Source organism: Stenella coeruleoalba (assembly GCF_951394435.1).
Source record: "Stenella coeruleoalba genome assembly, chromosome: 3".
Lineage (NCBI taxonomy): Eukaryota > Metazoa > Chordata > Mammalia > Artiodactyla > Delphinidae > Stenella > Stenella coeruleoalba.
In genome coordinates, this window is record NC_137148.1 from 103,321,000 (window position 1) to 103,340,456 (window position 19,457).

The following is a 19,457-nucleotide window of genomic DNA, read 5'->3' on the forward strand; positions in this document are numbered from 1 at the left end:
CACAGGCTCCGGACACGCAGGCTCAGCGGCCATGGCTCACGGGCCCAGCCGCTCCGCGGCATGTGGGATCTTCCCGGACGGGGCACGAACCCACGTCCCATGCATCGGCAGGCGGACTCTCAACCACTGCGCCACCAGGGAAGCCCCAATTTGATTTTTATTCATAGAAACTGATCCTTGAGGAGGTGGTTTCAATAGTAAAAAATATACGGTTAAAGAAGCAAAGAAAAAGTTTTATCTGAATGAAGAAAACAATAAAACATGACTTGATGGAAAAGTCAGAAATATGGAGAAGAAATAAGTCAGTTTATTGTTCAACCGCTTCTCACTAACTATATAATTATGTGAACAAATACCTCAGGGCTTGTGTGTCAGAGAACCGTTCCAGGCACTGAGACTGAACTAGGGAGTGAGAAGACAGTCAGTATCCCTGCTCTTGTGGAGCTTTTAGTATGAAGGATAACAGAGTTTTGAAGAGCTCAGGTATTTGAAATAGCCCATCAACTATTTCTGCATTAGATTATACTCACATGAGTCCCCCTTATCCACGGTTTCACTTTCTGCAGTTTTGATTTCAGTTACCCTAGGTCAACCATGATCTGAAAATTCCAGAAATAAACAATTCTTAAGTTTTTTTTTTTTTTTTTGTGGTACGCGGGCCTCTCACTGTTGTGGCCTCTCCCATTGTGGAGCACAGGCTCCGGACGCGCAGGCTCAGCGGCCATGGCTCACGGGCCCAGCCGCTCCTCGGCATGTGGGATCTTCCCGGACCGGGGCACGAACCCATGTCCCCTGCATCGGCAGGTGGACTCTCAACCACTGCGCCACCAGGGAAGCCCAATTCTTAAGTTTTTAAATCGTGCGACATTCTGAGTAGCAGAATGAAATCTCACACAGTCTCCCACTGTCCTGCTCAGGATGTGAATCATCCCCTCGTCCAGAGTACCTTGTTCGTTATCAGGCTTGTGTTATCAGATCAACAAGTGGTATCACAGAGCTTCTGTTCAAGTAACCCTTATTTTACTTACTAACGGCCCCAAAGCCCAACAGTAGTGATGCTGGCGATTCTGATCTGCTAATGAGAAGCCATAAACTGTTTCCTTTAAGTGAAAAGGTGAAAGCTTTGTCTTAATAAGGAAAGGAAAAAAAAGCTGTATGCTGAGGTTATTAAGATCTATGTAAGAATAAATTTTCTATCTGTGAAATGGTGAAGAAGCAAAAAGAAATCTGTGCTAATTTTGCTGTCACACTTCCAGCTACAAAAGTTATGGCTACAGTGCATGATAAGTGCTTAGTTAAGACAGAAGGAGGCATTAAATTTGTACAGTTATTTGACAGAGAGAGACCACAGTCACATAATTTTTATTACAGTGCATTGCTATATCTGTTCTATTTTATTATTAGTTATTGTTGTTCATCTCTTACTCTGCCTAATTTATAAATTAAACTTAATTTAATTAGGTATGTATGTATTGAAAAAAACCCCAGTATATATAGGGTGCCGTACAATCCACGCTTTCAGGCATTCATGGTGGGGTGGTGGTCTTGGAACATATCCCCTGCAGATAAGTGGAGACTACTGTAATGTTCCTTAGGAACTCAGTAAAAAGACCATAGGATGAAAAATTCTGTTTGATGACTTAGGAAGTTAGATTGGCCAGGAGAAAATAAGCTGTGTATATCATTTTATGTAATATTCAGAAGGTACATATTGAAAAAGATACTAGACATTTTTTGAATTTGAGAAGACATAGGATCTGGTCCAATTAAAATGGAAGTCCAACTGAAAATGGAAAGTAGGACAAATAAAAATTTCGTAATGTACTTACACAAGTAGGTTAGAAAGTTTTGACTAAATTTATGCTTTTGTCTTTTAAATCAGGTAACTAGATAATGCCTGCAGAGCAAACAATAGATTAAATTCAAACAGCTGAATGAGCTTTAGCTGGGAACTCAGCTAATAGCAACGTTCATAGGACTGAATTAATTCAGAAAGCTTAAAGGCCCGGGGAGTAGATTGCATTATTTCTTTTTTCTTTTCCAGTGCAAAAGGGGCAACAGCAATTTTTTCTTTTTTAATCTAAAAAAGATATCTTGTCTAATCTTGGGGATTTATTCTGAATTTAGAGAAAATTTCACCCTGGAGAAGTCTATACTTGTAAGCATACACACATGGGCATCTGTCAACACGAAATTGAATTCACCAGAAATGTGATGAGCACCTGTGGTGCTCTCACATTAAGATGAGTGCCCCAGCAGCTGTCTTCAAGTATAAAAAACAAACATGGCAGAGTAGAGGAGGACCAAAAGTTAGATAGGTCAAGGTCAATGCGCTGAATAGAATATGATAGCTTGAATATTCTTCAGGTGTATATAGATTAGGGCAAGAAAAAGGCAACATCTCCTGTACCAGCAGCTCCTTCCACAAGCCACTGGGGAACTGAAATAGAAACAGAGACTTTCTTCTTTTAGATCAGCAGCAATAATAATAACAACAACAATAATTAATAGAAACTATCATTTGTTGAGAGTTTACCTTGTACCCCATTTACTTAATTAATGGTTTACATTTATGAACTTCCTTAATCTTAACATTCCGCAAAAGTAGGTATTACTCTTATCTCTATTTTACATGTGAAGACAAAGAGAGTAGCAATTTGCTCAAGCTTGCAAATCCAATGAGAGGCAGAATCACTATTTAAACCTACTCCAAAGCCCATGCCCTTATCCACTGCATTAAATATGCGGGGGCCTTGACTGATGAACAGGCATTTTTGGTGGTCGTGAAGTGGGGTGGCAGTGATTCATTACTCTTTGCCCAGCCAGTTGTTTGCTCTAGATTTTGCAAGAGATCATGTTTAAGGTAAACTGGTTATCACCTGCCTAGACACCAGTGATTTGCAATTATTTCTTTACAAAGAAAATGTTCAGTGTGTGAGTGGTCTCTCTCTGAAGAAATGCCAACAAAGAGGCCTTGTCAGTTTTTTGGAAGAGACACATCTAAACACATGAAAACAAGTTTAAACACTATCATTTATGCATAATTCTTTCTTGGCGTCATCTCTCACTTGCCACAATTTGCAGCCAGAAAACACTTATTTCTACTTTTCTTACTCTAGAAATAATCCAGCCTTAAGTGGATCTAATTCCTCCCCAGAAGAGAAACAGCCCTGTCAGTACTTGGTGGTGTGTGCTGTGTTTGAGGCATCGAGGTTTCCATTCACTGCACAGCTGCACAGACTCCGGAAGCTGGTGCTAAGCCAGAGTTCTGTACCCACTGAGATCTGCAGTCTGGAATGATAAACACACAGCTGCCTGTGGCGAGGGCCACAGGCATAATAGATGGCCACGTCTCCACTGGAGTCAGGCAAAGCCAACACAAATCATTAATCCAACTGCTTATACGTTAAATATCACAAAACCGTGTACAAAATGGTGAGCTGTCTCCACGGAAGACAGCGATGTGGGGGGAAAGGCTGAAGAAATTTAAGGGAGTAAGAGTCAGTGGTTCTACGTCCTTTGTAAAGTCCTGCTGGAGCTGATTGACTGCCACAAGCCCTCTTGCTGCAAATAGTTCATAAAGCCTATGACCGGGGGACTTGCCCACGGGACCACAATAACATTTATCTAGCATAAATTAATGCGTTTTAACAACTAATTCAATTTGGCCTGCTTCATTCTTCTGGTTTTGGCAAAGCCTAGCCTTGCTGTAAAGTCACTTGGTGACTCACACAAATGGCTGAGTCTGTTAAGGAGTCACCCACCACTAGGAACAAAGAGTGCTATTAGTTGAGTAGTCATAAAAATATACCTCCAGAGCACATTTGGAGTTGTGCTAATTGAAACTTCCTCTTTAGAGGGGCCTGATCAAAACCAGCTGTAGGAGTCAAGCAGGAGCCGATTTCAACAATGCCTTAAAAGCCCAGCATATTCAGAAAGAGCAGCGGCGTCGGAAAGAAGAGGGCATTGCGGCCCCAGCACGCATACTAATTGGCTCCCCACACGCTGCAAGGAGAGCTTGTGACCTGAACCTGGAGAGCAACGGAAAAAAAACTTCTCCGCAAACATGATTTGAAAAAAGAAACCCGGAGTGCAGTTCCCCTCGTAAAATTCCAGATCTGCCAAGCTTCTCAAGGAACACGTGGGAAAAAACCCACAAAGGTCTAGTGACTTTAGGAAAATGAAGTGGGATATTGTTCTGAAAAGGTAAAAACAAGAGCTTAAGTATTTTCGTTGGCAGGATAGCCTTTTAAGAACGTCCCATTAGTATTAAAAAGAAAAACACAACGTCCAGCACACAGAGGAGCAAACAAACAAAATCCGAATAAAAAGCAAAAACATGGAGGAAACAGCAACACAGACTATACCTAAAGAAGAAAATGTGAACTGTCTCCTCCTCTCTGGCTGTATGTGAATTTCCTATTCCAAGACATAAGGAATGCATTCTGCCAGTGTGTGTAGAAGCAACGTGCATCCGTAGGTTTTCCGAAAATGTGGAATAATCATGCACTGTGTTTGCTTTACTTGAGGGTGGGTTAGCGGCTTGTAAAGGGAGCAGTCACTGATACATAAATATAAATAGCATATTCTACTCATCAAATATGTGGATTTTATTTAATTTAGATGAGTGGAGTGCCTGGAAATATTAAAAGTTATGTTTTATAACACCTTTAAGTAGCATATAAATTAGGAAGGAGGGCTACTTCTTTTAATTTATTTACTCATCAGTTTAATGGAGTGTCTAGTTTGGGAGCTATGTCACAGTGATTTGTAAAGATACAGGGTAGGGAGGTTTATTATGTAGATGTGGAAAGGATCATTATGTTTTATGCCACAAAAGGATGAGAGTTAAGTATATGTAATATATGAATTATAATGATTATTCTAGAGGATATAATTATAGCCCCACAAATAATAACCATGAAAGTTGAAAATCTGCTTCATTTTCACCCTCTTTTTGGAATGCATTAAGTGGTTAACCTCTTTTTTTTCCCCCTTTTATCACAAATAAAACATATTAAATTGATTCACTGGGTTTAAAAACAAAACAACGTCACAAAAGTAAGTTTCATAGTTATATGATTCTGTCTCTGTTCCCTTTTTATGCTTAAAAATTTGCATCTAGAGCTTAACAGTCACTGACACAAAATGTGGTCTCTGGTCTGTGTGATACGGTTTTTTGAATTTGTGCAGATATGAGTAGCAAATGTTTCTAATGCTTCCTTATTATTCATATGACTTGCCAAATAGTGAATCATTCTCAATACATAATGCAATTCACAGTTGCAATGCTATGCCCTTGATTTTATTTATCTTGTTTTTCCAAGTACTACAGACATTAGGAAGTCTTAAATTTAGTGTCCCTAAACCTGAAGAAGGAGGCTGAAGAATTTGGAAATTTTTCTAAAGATAATTCAAGATTAAGTGGTGAAAAAATATAACATGTAAACTAAGCCAAACACAATATTCTGATTTAAAATGTATGTGGAAAGCATTCATTTACCCAACTTATCCCAATTTTCCCACTAAAATATTTTCTTTAAAAATCAGAATGGATGAATACTCTTATGTTGTCACCAAACCTGGATCTGAAGTTAACTAATACCAGAATCTAGAAGTTTCCAATTATCTAAGAATTAAAGGAACAAAAAATAAGACCACTTCCAGGTTTTGTACAATTAGAAACAGTGGAAATCCAGTCCACCAAAAGTGATTTAAAGTCCCCTATTTGTTTCCTACTGCTTCAACCCTGACTCAGAAAATTGTCTATACTGAAGACAATGCCAGACAGCTGCTCTAGGGGCCCAGGGTGCTACATTCTGGGGCAACACAATGCTGTCTCCTCCTTCCCTTCACACTAGCTATGATTTCTAACTTTGAACAGAAAGAGATGGTCCACAGAAATTCAGGCAGAGAGTCAGTGGGTTGCTTTCGGAGGTGGTGTTGCACGTTCAGGAATTAAAACACAAATGCAAGTGAGGACCAAGCAAAGAATTCACCTCTGGTCAGCAGGACTGTAGTGGCCAAAAGCCTGCTAAACTCTGGGAATTAGACTAGGAGTTGAGCATGATCTTCTCTCTAGGGGGAGGAATAGGCCAGAAGCCATGAGAGTATACAAAGGGCGAGCCCAGATAAATATATCTTTATTATAGGATAAATTTTTAAAATTCGTCATGAAGCATACGAAAAAATACTGCATAACAAGAAAAAATATTTATCATCCTAAAGATTCAAATGAAGAGCAGATCTCTGAGTCAATGAGCTACAAGAACCAAAGAATTAATTTAGAATATTATTTGTGGCCTGATGTTGCCAAAGGTGGTTGGTCTCTCATTCTTCCTGGGCTGTGCATCTACAGCTACATTTCTCAGACTCCCTTAGAGATGTGTGATCAAGACTAAAGTTTTCTCAATGGAATGTGAGCATGGAATTCAATGGATCAAAAAGAAATAAAACAAAACCAAAAGCTTTTGCTCTAAACATCCACACTTTTCCTGTTGATTAGAAATAAGAATAAGGCAGCATTGGAAGATGAATGTTGAAAATGGCAGAGCTCCCCTGCACAATGATGGAATAGGTAGATTAAACCAACACTCACAATGAGAATGACTAGAAAATTTGGATAATTACTCTTATATTCTTCTTCTTATTATTAAAACTGCTTAAAGATACCAGATAACCATCAAAGAGCAAATAACCAGGGGAATAAAATTAATAAAAAGACAAGAAATTTAGAGAAATAAGCCCAGCATTTGGGGACAGTTTCTCCTAAGGACAGCTGCCAATTCTGGAATAGGCAAGTGAGAGGCTAAGAAGTCAGTAAAATTTGTGACCAAACTGCAAAGCTATAGGGACCACCAAGGGTTAGGAGGCCTATGCACTAATGCTAGGACCCTCAAGGCTACTTTCTTACTCCGTGAATAACGTTTATTTGGTTATAGACCAGCTGTTGCAGAGACTGATACCAGCCTCAAGTCACTTTAATTCAATTTTAGTGATTAAAATGATCCCAGATTGCCAGTTGTCTACTAAAAAACAAATGTAAAAATGACATCATATTCATCCTTAATTGATTTTTTCCAAGTTAAGTTTACTGAAGTATATTTACATTCAGTTAAATTCCCTCTTTTTAGTGTGCAGTTCTATGAACTTTGACAAACACATACACTCATGTAACTGCCTCCACAGTAAAGATATAAAATCTATCATCCCCCAAAGTTCCATCAAGTCCCTTTGTGATCAATTCCCTTCCCCACCCTTTGCCATGGCAACTACTGATTTGACTTTTGCCAGTGTGGTTTAGTCTTTTCTAAAATATCATATAAATGGAATCATGCAGAATGTTGCCTTTTGAATCTGGATATTTTCACTTAGCATAATGCATTTGAAATTCATCTCTATGTCTACATAAATCCATCATCTTTTCCCACTTGATTACTAAGTAGTATTCCACTGTATGAATGTACCATAGTTTATCATTCATTGGTTCATGGGCATTTAAATAGTTTCTAGTTTTTGGTATTTTTGAATAAAGCATTTTGACATTTTGAATGTGTGTGTACACGCACACACACACACACGTTTTTGTGTGGATATATATTTTCTCCTGGATAAATTCCTAGGAGTGGGATTTCACACGGTAAGTATATATTTAACTTTTAAAGAAACTGCTCATTAGACTTCCAAAATGGTTGTACCATTTTACATTCCCTCCAACAATGTATGAGGGTTCCAGAGAGTTCCAGTTGTTTCACATACTTGATAGCATTTGATATGGTCAAGTTGTTGCTGTTGTTTAATTAAAAAAAAGTTAACCATTATAAATGTGTATTGGTATCGTTTTTGTGGTTTTAATTTTCAATTTCCTCATGAATAATGATGTCAAATTTCTTTTCATATGCTTATTTTCTATCAGTTTATCTTCTTTGATGTTCAAATCTTTTTTCCATATTTTTAATGGGTATTTTTGTTTTTCTCTTCAGTTGTGAGAATTCTTCATATATTCTGGATACAAGTCCTTTATCAGATATGTATTTTGCAACTATTTTTATCTTATTCTGTGGTGTGTCTTTTCAGTGCCTTTTAAAAAATAGACATTTTTAATTTTGATGAGGTAATTCTGAAGTCCTATCTGTCACTTTCCTCTCTTATGGTTTGTGTTTTGCCTTAAGAAATCTTCCCCTAACCTAAGGTCACTAAGATTTCTCCCATGTTTTTCTTAAGAAGTATTATAATTTTAAGTTTTACATTAAGGTTTATGATTCTACAATTCAAGTTAACTTTTGCTTAAAGTGTAAGTATGAGTTGACATTCATCTATTTGCATGTGGCTCCATTGTTCCAATGACAGCTATTGAAAATACTAATTTTTCCATTAAATTGCCTTGGAAACTTTGTTGATAATCGATTGGCCATATAGGTATGGGTCTATTTCAGGACTGTTTTTTAAATTTCTTTTTAACCATTTTATCAAAGTATAGTTAATTTACACTGTTGTGTTAGTTTCAGGTATACAGCAAAGTGATTCAGCTTTATATGTACATATATATACTTTTATACATATATATATATACTTTTTCAGATTCTTTTCTATTATAGGTTACTACAAGATATTGAGTATAGTTCCCTATGCTATACAGGAGGTCCTGTTGTTCATCTATTTTATATATAGTAGTGTGTATACATTAATCCCAAACTCCTAATTTATCCCCCACCCCCTACCGCTATCCCCTTTGGTAACCATAAGTTTGTTTTCTATATCTGTGAGTCTGTTTCTGTTTTGTAAATAAGTTCATTTGTATCATTTTTTTAGATTCCACATATAAGTGATATCATATGATATTTGTCTTTCTCTGTCTGACTCACTTCACTTGATATGATAATCTGTAGGTCCATCCATGTTGCTGCAAATGGCATTATTTTGTTCGTTTTTGTGGCTAAGTAATATTCTTGTGTGTGTGGGTGTGTGTGTGTGCGTGTGTGCGTGTGTGTGTGTGTATGTATCACATCTTCTTTATCCATTCATCTGTGGATGGACACTTAGGTTGCTTCCACGCCTTGGCTGTTTCAGGACTGTTTAGTCTGTTCCATTGATCTATGTGATTGTCCTTTCTCTTTACCTCACTGTCTTGATTACTTACCTCACTATAGGTCTTAGGTACTCTGAGTCTTCCTATTTTTATTTCTTTCAGCTTTTGGCATGCCATTCCAGCTTCTTTGCTTTTTCCATGTAAGCTTTATAATCAGCTATTTGATTTTCACACAAAAAAGTTTGCTGGTATTTTAATTGGGATTATACCAAATCTAAAGAACACATTTGAGAATTAACTTCTTAACAACATTAACTCCTCCAATCTATGAGCATTGTTTTATAGTTCTGAACATATAAATCTTGCACATATTTTGTTAGATTTATCACAAACTATTTCATATTTTGGTGTTATTATAAAATGCATTGTGTTATTTAAATTTAGTTTCTAATTCTTCATTGCTAGTATATTGGAAACAATTGATTTTCATATATTGATATTGTCCCCAATGATCTTGCTAAATTCACCCATTAGTTCTAATAGCTGTTTAATAGATTTTCTCATTTTTAATGCAGATCATCATGTTATTTGTGAATAGAGACAGTTTTATTTCTTCCTTTCCAATTTAGATGTCTTTTATTTCTTTCTCTTATTGTACTAGCTGGGACCTCCAGTGAACAGAAATGGTTAAGAGTAGTCATTTTGGCCGTGCTACCAATCTTCAGAGAAAAGCATTGTTTCTCACCATTAAGTATGATGTTAGCTGCAGATAGTTTTGTTTTGTTTTAGATCAATGCTCTTTATCTGGTTGAGGAAGTTTCCTTCAAAGTTTCTGATATTCAGTAAAAAGTAACTACACCCATAAAGGAATAATTCAACTTGAATGAAAACTAAGAAAAATGAGACACAAGGGAAAAAAACTCAAAAGAACTCGATTGTAGCATTAGCAGAGGCATAATTTTTTAAATCTATATATTATGTATTTAATGTAAATGAAAGGATTCAGAACTTTGGAGAGAGCTGAAGGTGGTGGATCTGAATTATTTCTTTCCGTAAGTTCTTTACCCAGTAGACTTTTGTGCTGTCCTGTTAACATCTCTCTAATGCAAGCAGAGCTAGCCTGATTTGCATGGAGGTGAGACAGCCAAAGACTGTTCCAAGGCAATGTGGAAAAGAGGTAAGAGCAGAACTTAAAACCTTTCAACTCTGACAGATCTCCTTCTACTTCTGGTTGACTTCTACCCCAGGCTGCTCTCTCCATCATATCCTGTCTCCATATACATAATCAATACATATAAACCAGTTCACAAACAGACTTCAGTCTCCAAGGGAGAGTCTCAAGATTTTCAGATTTGGTATGTCATTTAGTTTCTATTTTATTTCCAACCAGAATTGGTTTTGGTGGAAGTAAACAGAGGCCCTTATTAGTTCTTATCTCATTAGTCCCCACAATTTCTACACATATAGACTAGAATTATTTTTTGTCTGCTGTCCCTGAAAGACAACGGGAGATAATGGATATTTTATTTTCACTATGATTCCTCCTCTCCCCCCAGTATCTTTCATAATTGCAATTATTTGCTGAGAACTACTTTTCCATTTGAGATTTCCTTTTCCATTATGAGATTCAGATTGAATATGCATAATTGTAAGAGCTCTGCTATTGGAATGCTTATTTTTTAATTTATTTCTACATCCTCGAAAATGAGAAAAAGTCTAGTATTTATTTGTGAGGAAGAGAATAGATGCTACGTTTATAAAATTCCAGGAAACTGATATTGCACATGGTATAGCAATATTAATAACATAAAAAATAGAAGATAAGACAAAAATAAATAAGGAAAATGGCATACATTTAACCAAATAACAATTCACTAAGTAATCTAGATAATCAATAACCTAACAACCAGATAATTAGTAGTAGAAATAGCAGTTATATCAAGTGTAATATCAAATACAGCATGTGTAATATTCTCCGTGGATAGATTTTCTACCATTAATATTAGACAAAATGAAATTTAGGGTCTATGGCAGTCAGGGAGTTATGCCTCCCAGATTTCCCTTCGAGAGGACTGGCTGCCAGGTCAAGGGGAGAGATAACTAACTAAGAGCCTGCATCTCTCCTGCTTTCTCAGATCCCTCCTGGGATTCTTGCTAAGGCCATGTATACCCTGAACTGCTCCCAGACAATGCATGAGCCTGGTTGAAGTACTAGAGGAGGGCTATTTCTGCCCAGTGTGGGAGTTCTCTAATGGATTCCCTGCAGAGCGGCACGTGAAGCTATTTCCTCAGTGACGTCATGCTGATCAGGTAGGATAAGCCCAAGGTGGCTAGTGGACTCGAGGCCAACTGCAGACACAGGAGCCATAGTCCTACCACTATGGCTCTGTATTTCTCAGATGTCTTTACAATTCTTTTGTTACTTTGTAATTTTGAGACCTTCTGACTTTATTACTAATTATCTAGGTAATCTTCCAAGTGGATCATTTCTTTGTTTAGATTACAGTGCCTCTCTTTCTCATTTTTAATGCCTTAACTCTGTGTTAGGACAAGTTCTCTGAGAAGTATATCCCTAAAGAGATTAAACATGGAAGAAAGTTACTGAGGGAAATCTTGTGAAGGAATAAAGAAGGGGAAAAAAGAATAAGCAGGGAATGCCCTCAGCATATGATGTTGGTCTGTCTCCTCTGTCTTCCCTGGCAGCTTCTTTTGAAGGAAGGTATGAGCAGTATACTTCCTTGAGTATCACAATCCACCCCTGGACCATGCAGACCTACTTCATGGATGTTGGGAGCATATTAACTCCATGATTATCAGCAGCCTCCTTTCCTGAGAAGAAAACTCAGATGCAGGAGTTAGTGAGACAAACTACAAACTTAAGTCCAGAGTATTTACAGGACATTGTTAACAAGACTTTAAGGGATAGATAATTCTTATCATAAACAAATTATTTCAGTGACTAAAATAAAAGTAAGAAAAATATTACGAGTGCAAATAAGCATTAGGTATTATTGAAAACCTTAAAATAATAGGAGCTTAAACAAGAGAGAACTTACACACACACACACACACACACACACACACACATACACTTTGCATGGCTGACATGCCAGGACAACTTTATGGCATCTTCAAGAATCCAGGTTCTAATCTCAACCACCATTTTCGGTATGTGGGCTTCCATTCTCAAGGTCATGTTATAATTCAGTATGGCTGACAGAGCTCTAGCAATCATGTCCAATGTGCCCGATAGAAGAAGGAAAGCAGAAGAATAAGAGTGCATACCTTCCCTTTTAAGAAAACTTCCTGAAAAATCTCATGCAACACTTCTGTTTATATCTCCCCACATAGAGAGCCATCATATAAGACTCCAATATCGTGCATAATTCCAGGAGAAAGATTTTACATAGTCATATGACATTCATACTAAAATTTATTGCATGGTCACAATCTAGAAAAAAGTGAACAGGAAATATTCCAGAATAATTCAAGATATCTCTTGTCAGAGAAGAAAGGGAAAATAGAGATTGAGGGAGTTTTAGGAGGTAAGTAGATGTCTCTGCTGCACTAATCAAATGATTTGCTGAAACTAGTGTAACTTTGATACAAAATCAAAACTGGATAGGACAGTAAAGAAAAGAAAATTACAGAAATATTATGCTGATAAAAATTCATGTAAATAAAATATAAGAAAAGCAAGTCTGTCATGGCATAAAGAACAATAAATAATACAGCTTGACCAAGATTAGTTCCAGGAATTCAACTACTATGAATGAAATGCACCACATTAAGTCACTAAATGAGATGAACCAAGTGATAATTTCAAGGTACACAGAAAAATTTTGGTAAAAATCAAAACAGATTAATCTTTAAAAAATATCTGCAAACTAGGAGCTGGTGGTTGTCAAAAAGTATCTATAAAAAACCTACAATACACATCACAGTTAATGGTTAAACTTGAAAAGCATTCTCATTAAAAAATAGACAGAAAGTTATATATGCCAATTGATACTATTTAACATTTTTATTAAGGTCTAGCCAATGCAAAAAAAAAAAGAGGTATAAGATTTTATTAAAAAAAATAATATGATCATTGTGGTTGATAACATTAAATTACATATGAAATCCAAGAAGCTCCAGAGATAAACTGTTAGAACTAAAGTGAAAATTTAGAGTAACTTTGCTGGAATCTAAGATCAACGTTCAAAAATCAAAATCATCCTTTTAGTAACCCCTAATAACCTAAGTGGGAAAAGAATTTGAAAAAGAATAGATACATGTATTTGTATAACTGAATCACTTTGCTGTACACCTGAAACTAACACAACATTGTTAATCAACTATACTCCAATATAAAATAAATTTTTTTTTAAAATAATAATATTCAAAATTTAAAAATTACTCAATCTAATAATGTGAGAATGAAAAGATACAATTCATAGTATCAATAAACATTTTAAGATATAGATAAAGCTAATTAAAATTGCATAATATGCAAAGAAATTATAATTTCTAAAAGACAATTTTTTGAAAGCCTGAATTAATGATATAATATGTTCATGATAGAAAGCCTTAACATTGAAAGATGAATATTTTTTCCCAAATTCATCTATTAGTTTAACTAATTTTCAAAGAAAATCCACTAATTTCTCTTTTTCATTAACATGGCAAGCTAATTCCGATGGAAAAGTGAAGGCCAAGAAAAATAAGGTAATTTTGAAAAACAATAAGGAGCAATTTCCCTAGGAGATATCAAAACTTTGCAAAAAATTATAGCATTTATGACTTTCTAACTGGTAGCATAGACACAAAGACAAACTGGTCAAAGTAGAGGACCCAGAAAGAGAACCGCACTGAACGGGAAAGTTATTATTTGAGAGAAGTAGAAAAATGATTACACATTCATTAAATGGTGATGGGCCAACTGGCTATTCATCTTGAAAAGTTAAACAAACCCCTACCTTGCATAATAACAAAAAAAATTTAGATAAAGACCTAAATTTGAAATGCAAAACTTTACATCTCTTAAAAGATATGCAAGAGACTATCATTATGACCTTCTGGTACGGAAGGCTTAAAGATGACTCAAATACCACTTACACAAAGGAAGATACTGATAACTTTGACTACATTAAACTATTCTTCAGTGTGATGCTAGAAACAAAGTTAAAGTCAAGTTACATGCTGAGAGAAGACATTTGAAAAATATAGAAATAATAAAAGAATAGTATCCAGGATATATAAAGAATAATTTAAAAAATGAGTAAATATTATGAGAAACAATTCACAGAGTAGGTAATTTGAATCATGTGTATACACCTTTATATACACCTTCAACCTCAGAATATGACTGTGTTTGGAGATAAGGTCTTTAGAGAGATAATTAAGTTACAATAAAGTCATTTGGGGGAACTCTAATCCAATATGACTAGTGTTGCTTTAAGAAGAGAAAATTTGGATACAGTCATGTTATTGAGGGAAGACCTATGAAGACACAGAGAGATGACCATCTACAAGCCAAGGAGAGAAGCCTCAGAAGAAACCAGCCCTGCCAACACCTTGATCTTGGGTTTCCACAACTGTGAGAAGATAAATTTCTGTTGTTTGAGTTACCCAGTCTGTGGCACTTTATTATGTAAGACCTAGAAATGGATTATACTGTGATAGAAAGAAAGCTCCCCTGAATTTCCAAATGCCCTCGGGAGTAGCATCATGCCCACTTGAAAACCTCTGCTATGAAGAATTCCTATCCCAGCACATACGCACTAGGAAGCATGGACAAGACTTTTATTGCAGCTGTTAAGATGAACAAACTGAACTGTATATGTATCACAATGGAGCAGTCAGCCAAACATAGTGTTAAGTGAAGAAAACTAAGTTGCAGCAGCATAATATGTATAGTGTGTTATCATTTATAAAAGCTTCAAACATGAAAAAAAAAATACTGGATATGTTGCAAATTTACAAACACCTGGCAAAAGCATAAAAGCCAAGATAGTGGCCTTACTAACTTCAGAATTTTGCCTACATCTTGGGAGGGTGAGCAAAGAATGAGGGAGGGTATGAGAAGGACTAGAAAGACAACTAAAACCGTCTCTGCAAAGTTGTATTGCCTTCAGAAAAACCTACAGCAAACACGGCAACACTATGATATTTGTTAAATTTGGGTGGCAGGTAAATGTCTGTTAAATTATTCTCTCTAGTTTTCCGAGTGTGTTAAATCTTTTTTTAAAAAAGAAAAGAAGGTAATTCTATATTTTATTATTATATTATAAAACAAACCAAATATAGAAAGACAGTTTCCTTCTCATCAAGGAATTCACTTTTAAATTATAGGTAATAGCTGGTAAATTTTAGGAGCTATTTGGAGGATACGGTTTGTTGCATCTCCCTCATTTACTCCTTCCCCTTTGTATGGACTCCAACTAATCCAGCAATTCATGCGCTTGCATTCTCTGCAGCTGTGTGCTAATTCTAGACTAAATCCCTCAAATTAGCAATGGATAATAATACACTAATTAAAACTGGAACACAAAGCAGTTTTTCCAGAAGCAATGTGAAAAACCTCACTGATTATTATCTGTGTATACTACAACAATTTTAGATGTTCACTACAGAAGCTTAAAAGAAAATATACTAAGATAGACATGCTCAAAGTTGCTTCTTGAGTAGTACTGATTTTACTTCTCAGCTTTGGAATATACACAGATGTCACTATTTCTGGACCTCTCTCCTCTCACCCCCAAAAGGTCCCAGAACAAATACATCAAAACAACAACAACAACAACACAATAAAATAGCTGATACAGTTAGAAAGAACTTTGTTATGTTTGCATTACAAAATCACCTCCTCCGCCTGTTTACTTTTGCTTTGTAAACCTATTTGACATTTGCTTGATCCCATGTAGGTGAAATAGTATAAGCCTCCTTTATAAAATTAAGTTATTCTAAGTTTCATTATTCCTAAATTATTGAACAATAAAGATAATTGAGAGGACATTGTACTTCTCAGTCTTAACTTGACGTATAACTCCAAAAGTACCTAAATATTTAGAACTATTTAGGGCTTATATCTGCAGTAAACCAATATAAAATGATACATAATTTAGCAATATAAATGTTATAATTAGCTATCGAATTGTTATAACACAACAGACTTAAAAATAATTAGAATGAACAGTTTATGCTGGAGATTATGTTACATGGAAGCGTTTCCAGAATCACTGAACTACACATCAAGAAACGTGTTGATGGGAAGGGACTTCCCTGGTGGTCCAGTAGTAAAGAATCCACCTTCCAGTGCAGGGGACGCGGGTTCCATCCCTAGTCAGGGAACTAAGATCCCATGTGCCGCATGGCAACTAAGCCCTCGCACCACAACTACTGAGCTCGCGTGCGGCAAACTACACAGCCCATGCACCACAACTAGAGAGAAGCCCACACAGCACAATGAAGAGCCTGGGTGCAACAACAAAAAGATGCCACGTGCCTCAACGAAGATCCCGCGTGCTGCAACTAAGACCCGACGTAGCCAAAAAATAAATAAAATATATAAATAATAAATAAATCTTAAAAAAAAAGAAACCTATTGGTGTATTCCCTGTCTGCATTTAAATTGATCAGTATGTAAAACTATTCTCTGAGCTTGAAAATCTCTGTAAGATAAAAATATTAATATGCCATTTCCACTATTCTTATTTTCTATTTGAAAGCAGTTTAGAAAACTCTGACTCCATTCACTGTAAAATGATATACAGAGACTGTTTATCCTAGAAATAAAGGGGAGGAGAATAAGGGGTGGAGAGGAGTGGGGAGGGGAGGGAGGAGGTGTGAAGGACAAAGAAGCTATTGAAGTAGTCTGGGTAAAAGAATACAGCAGTTGGCACCACAGTCTTAGTAGTGGAGAAAAGAGAAGTGAACAGAGGGATAGGAACAGAGGGATATTGGAGGCAGAATAAACAGATGTGTTTTACTGATGTTTATTTGTGTGTGTTGGGAGGGCATGAAGAAAAGAAATAGAGAAGTCTAAGATTAGTCTGAGATTTTTGCCGTGAGTAAGCAAGTGGATAGTGATGTGATGTACTGAATGGGAAGGATGAGGAAAGAAAAGTTCTAGAAGACTGTAGATAAAGAGTTCTGTTTTGGCTACACTCATCTGAGATATCTTTTAAGCATTCAGGCAGCAAAGTCAACTAAGCAGTTGGATATATGTATTTGGAGTTAGGGACAGGTAGGACTGGAACTCTACATTTGGGGGTCATTGGTATAAGGTGGTGTTTAAGACATGCTACTCCTGGGACGAAGTGAGAGTGGCATGGACATATGTACACTACCAAATGTAAAACAGATAGCTAGTGGGAAGCAGCCACATGGCATAGGGAGACCAGCTCAGGGCTTTGTGACCACCTAGAGGGGTGGGATAGGGAGGGTGGGAGGGAGACGCAAGAGGGAGGAGATATGGGGATATATATGTATATATAGCTGATTCACTTTGTTATAAAGCAGAAACTAACACACCATTGTAAAGCAATTATACTCCAATCAAGATGTTAAAAAAAAAGAGAGAGACATACTACTCGTTAGGTGACCCAGAGAGAGCCTGTGGATAGTGAAAAGCTCAATAAATTAAAGAACTTTTATGCGATCCATGTAGTGTCTACATGAGAACTGCTAAATCGAAAAGGAATGAGAAAGTATGGGTTATATAGTACAACTTGCTCATTGACAGAGTCAGTATCTAAACATGCTAATTTACTGTGGGCAACTAAAAAAACACCTTTTCCATAAAAATGATATTTATGCCTTCTCAATACAGATAAGAATTTTTCCAGTGGATTTTTAATTTCACTGATACATAAGACCAGAGAGCTGTGGTCTCTATTTTCAAAGTTGGCAATAATTTAGACAGAACTTGTATTATTCCTTTGTTTAGCTTACAGGAGACTTTGTTCCTTTTGAAGTTACCTGGTTACTATTCCTCTCTTGTCACATGTGCAATAGGTAGCGCCACGCATTAGTGACCCGCTCAATCTAACCCATTGTATCTTTTTATCATGTTAGCACTAGTGGCAAATTCGGGCAAGAACCATGAGGAGGACAGGCCTTGGGGACAATCTGGATTAACATGCTGAATTGTCTAAAATAAATAGAGACTCCATGGGTAATTTTCAGTTTCTAAGTTTTGCAACAATTATAGTTATTCCACTCAAATGTCTGTAGCAACGAGATCAGTGACAAAAATAGTGCTTGAAAAACAAGAGAAGAAATGGCAAACATGTTATTTATTTGCTTAAATCTATTATAAAGGGACTGGCAGTGTTAGTCTCATTAACAGAGGGACCTTTCTTTTCATAAGCCAGCTGGAATAATAAAGCAGCTATGTGACATTTAAAATGCAATTGCTCTGCGATCTGTAGATTCTGTTTCTGATGCTTACTGATCACAGAGGAAAGTGATCTGAGTAAAATGCAAACCACCTTGTTCATCATCTGCATTCCCAACAAAGATAGCATTAGGGTTAAATGCTATAATATGGCAACAAGGATATGCTAAAAATTATTCAAGTCGAAGTGCTTGAACATTTATTAGAAGCATTTATTCAATTGTTCTTTTGCCATGTGACAGTCCAAGAGTTGGTAGAAATACATCTGTTGTGTTTTTCTTGGATAGTCAGAAAGAAATTATAATTAGGGGGATACTGCTTTATGCATATAAATGTATTGCATCGTTTGAAACAAGTTGTTCTAAACAAGTGAGAAGCATGCAGATTTCCCTCTTTGAATGGATAGGAAATGTAGGCTTGTTTTGGTGCCTTCGTTTTAATGACAAAATCATGACCTTCAACGGAAACATGCCTTTAGAGTTTAGGCATTATGTGACAAAGTGAGTTTCAAGATAAATGTAAGAACCTGAGTTATTCAAAATTTTTCGTATTAGGATTTGTTTAAACTTTAAGTGGGCAAAACATTACTCAGTGATTTTTCATTTCTTCTTAACTATTCCAACTTGGATTCCAAAAGGAATTTGGATTGAGGGGAGGATTTTTGAGCCCTCCATTTTCTTGGTCAGATGAAAAAGGAAACCCAGAAGCAAATAATGGGCTATATAATATATCACTTGGGTGGCCAAGCTTCTCTATACCTCAAAGTTTTAGGCTGGAATTTTAATGGGTTCCAATTTTACTTGACCTAATTCATCCGTTTCTATTAGATATGCTTATCCTTTACACACTAAAACCATGGAATGAACTGTAAATCATCAGGTAATAAAATTTTACTCTGACATTTTTAGGAACTACTTTCATTTCACTTTCTGCCTGTGTAATGAGGTCTTGCTACTTCCTTTTTTATTTTAGAGGTGAAGAGCTATGCAATTTTGACTCATTTGCATAGTATCTGAGTGAGAATGTAAGTCTAGTTTTCTACTTAAA

The 19,457-nt window shown here is 36.3% G+C and overlaps 1 protein-coding gene across 1 annotated transcript in view; it reads right to left on the reverse strand.

Moving 5' to 3' along the window:
* Window positions 1-19,457, reverse strand: part of ZNF608 (zinc finger protein 608) — a 1,156,357-nt gene that overhangs the window by 741,009 nt on the left and 395,891 nt on the right. The gene's annotated exons all lie outside the window — the stretch shown is intronic.